Source organism: Ambystoma mexicanum, chromosome 3q, assembly GCF_040938575.1.
Source record: "Ambystoma mexicanum isolate Mex_15411 chromosome 3q, UKY_AmexF1_1, whole genome shotgun sequence".
NCBI classification, from domain to species: Eukaryota; Metazoa; Chordata; class Amphibia; order Caudata; family Ambystomatidae; genus Ambystoma; species Ambystoma mexicanum.
Window position 1 is genome coordinate 1083575538 of NC_090926.1, and position 3300 is coordinate 1083578837.

Genomic DNA, 3300 nt, shown 5'->3' on the forward strand with positions numbered 1-3300 from the left:
ATCTTTGTTGCATGCTAAAATCCATACCTCGTCAGCCTACTTGCACAGCACTGTGCACGTTGATACCTTAATCCAGGTGTTGAAATCCACCCCAAAAAATGGTTGGCTCATTGACATATCAATTGAACAGTTTTTCAACTGAAATTAGCATATGAAGGGGCACTTTGAAAAAGCTGGTGGACTAATGGAAACTTCAGCCCTCTCATAATGCTTGATTACTATCGGTCACACAATTAATAGTTATTGTTCCGTCAATCCATGTCCTGTGAGCAAGATACATTCTACCAATTTTAATAGTACACCTTGCATCTGTTGTATTTTAAATATTCAAGTATGTGATTGCATTATCTTCAGTCAATGTTCTATTTCTTGTAACAAACATTTTGCTGAGACTTTTTAGAAATTGTTTGGGAATAAAAAAAGCATATGTATCTAGAAATGTCATCAAAAATACTTTTCAATGATTTTGAAATAAAGGCACATACTTTAATAATCACACTGACATTTATTTTTGAAATATAAATCAATGATATTAAGGAAAAAAATATTAAAAAACGGACCAGGAAAAATAAAACAATTAATGCATTTCTAGCAAGATTACATCACTCAAAAAAGATGTAAATACATTATTCAATAACAACATTGCAAGGTATATATTATTGCATTTTTTGTACAATCAAAACAGTTTCCACGCAGTGCGGAAAAGCTTGAAACATTTTTATGAAAAAATTGTGATTGTGATCATCGCCAAACATCATTTGAATCTTGAAGTCAGCCTTTCAACAATTTCAGGTTTTGGAGGACAAACCTTTTTTTGCATGCAATGTTCTGTGACATAGACTGGGCCCTGGGAACATAATCTGGAGGCATTCCATGTGTATGCATTGCCAGCACCGTCAATGTTATATCTTTAACAAATTCAAAATCCATCTGCTGGAATATTGGCTTTGCCACCCCCACCCACAGTTTGCTTCTTTTTGTAAATGCCATGTTGTAACAAAGCATCTTGAAAGTTCCTGCAGTTTTTGCTTGTTCCCTACCAACGTTCTTGTTGTGTGCAAATACAGTCAGTCTTGTTCTGGCCTCCATAGCATCTATGCCGCAATTAAAACTTTTAGGCCTGTACTTTAGGCACATATTTTGGAACAACTCCAAATCGCCAGTATGGCAGAATTCGGCGAGTCCCTTCATGTCTCTCGAAAGCGTTTTTGTCTAACACAATCTACTCGAGGGCTGTTTGAGGAGGGCAGCCTATCACCAGCCACTTTTTCTTACACTCCTGCTCCTTACTCAAAGGTCCATGTACCCATTTGTGGAAATGTTCATTTTCTTCCCAAGCGTGTATGTTTGAACAATGGTGCAGCATTGAACGCCATTTTTCAAGCAGAATATCTACAGATCCATCAAAAGTTTTTGAGCTCCACCAAAGATGGTTGCTGATAGACGGTGACAATTTAAAATGTTTTCTGTATCCTTTTTTTAACCATCAGCTGTATTATTTAGAAATTGATTTTGCAACGTGCCAAATATCATATCTTGAATGTAGGTGGCGCAGTGTGCCCCCTCTTCTAAAACACTGTTCACCACTGGACTAAGGACCTCTGCTTTCTTTTTGCTCCCTGTTGTAATTAAAAAGTCTGAAAAGTTCTTTGATAATGAAGATACGTCCTTACACATTGTGTCATTCAACCTTGTCAGAACTTTTGATTGGTCCTGGGCTAGCTTTTACACATCTTGTCCATGAAGAATTAACTCTGCTATCTTGTGAAGCTGTTCAATACAATGTGCAGTTATTTCAGCAAGACTTTTGTCTCCTTTCTCGTTAGCAGTCTCTGTGACAGTATCTGTAGGTTCTGACACTGGCACATTCTCTGGATTTAGGAGCGCCACACACTCCTTTTCAGACAGCCAGTCATGAGATTTTTCCTTGGCCTTATTGAGCTTGTCTGGAGTGGCAGCCACATGGGGTTCAAATAGCAATTCTGTCCACATGCTAATAAACTCTTCAGTCTTTACTTCTGTATCTTCTGCCTTAGCTTCCTTTTCTATCTCTTTCTGTGGGAAGATCTCTTTGATAGTCACCAGGTCAGTTTTCAGAGTCTACAGCTCTTCTCCGTCCAGTGATGCCAAATATGATTGAACCTTAGTTTTGCTTTCATTTGAAAGGATTTGCAACACTTCCAGGTAGGCCAGACCTTGGAACTCATCGAAAAGCAACCCGTAATGGGCCGTCCTGTCATCTGTGACTTGCTGGGCCAGCCTCTCCTTCTCCTTGGCTTCTCTCCATATCTGAGAACGCGGGACCGTTCGCTGTATCAGTATTTTCATTCTTTTGAAACCAGGATCACTCTCCTCAAGCACGCTCATTGTTTTCTTGCCGATGAATTCCAGAGCAGCCAGTCCACCATTCAGTACCGTTCTTCCCATATTTTGGACCACATTTGTGATTGTTGATAACACGCCGCGAGAACCTGTTGAAGGTAGTGGTGTGGCTGAACCACCTTCTGCTTCAGAAGCACGTTCTGTTTGTATGGATTCAGAGGTTTATTGACACCCATCTTCATGAGACACTGCTATGAATTTGAAGTGTGACTCCTGCCATTTCCTTAACTGCTGTCAATCCATGACCAACTGATGCAGTAGCTGTTGGTAGCAGAGACTTTCACCTAGATCCCTATGCTCCCCACCCACCACCTGTCATGGGTGAGCTTAGATCCTGAAGATCGTACCCTTCCGGTGTCTCTTCAGGTCCAGGCTCTGGTTCTAGGCTGACAAAGTCATCAGGCAAAGAAGCCATGCAGAGGCTGGGCCTAGAAGGGGAGAGGAGTGGGGAGGGGAGTGGAGTATCACTGGTTACTCTCAATTCACTGGCATACCTCGGTCGGGTTCACACTTAGCAGCATTGTAGACATCCCTCACTCGGGTTCACATTTGTAGTCACAATGTCTCTTCACTAGTTACTCTTTATTTAGGCTCGGGTCTTAGCCCCCAGTCAGGCTTTCCTAAAAGCCCCCAGCCAGACTTCCCTTAAAGCCCCCAGTCAGGATTCCCATAAAGCCCCCAGCCAGGCTTCACGCAGTTCTATTACTCTCTGGTTTTCGGGTGTGTCCCTTGTTACATTGATTTGTAGGCATCGGGTTTAAATTTGCCACTTTCCACAGGCCAATCCATTTTCTCTCATGTATCAAAGGTTTTCGAGCGTATGAGGGGTTTTGCTCGACCCTCGTAGGACCACTTTGACATTTTACACTAGCCTCTTCTAAGACCTCTTGGTCTTTGTCGTTTCAACAAAACACCACA

At 41.6% G+C, this 3300-nt stretch overlaps 1 pseudogene; it reads right to left on the reverse strand.

Moving 5' to 3' along the window:
• Positions 1 to 1443: 1443 nt before the first annotated feature.
• Positions 1444 to 2662, reverse strand: LOC138582661 (protein NOXP20 pseudogene; annotated as a pseudogene).
• Positions 2663 to 3300: the final 638 nt, after the last annotated feature.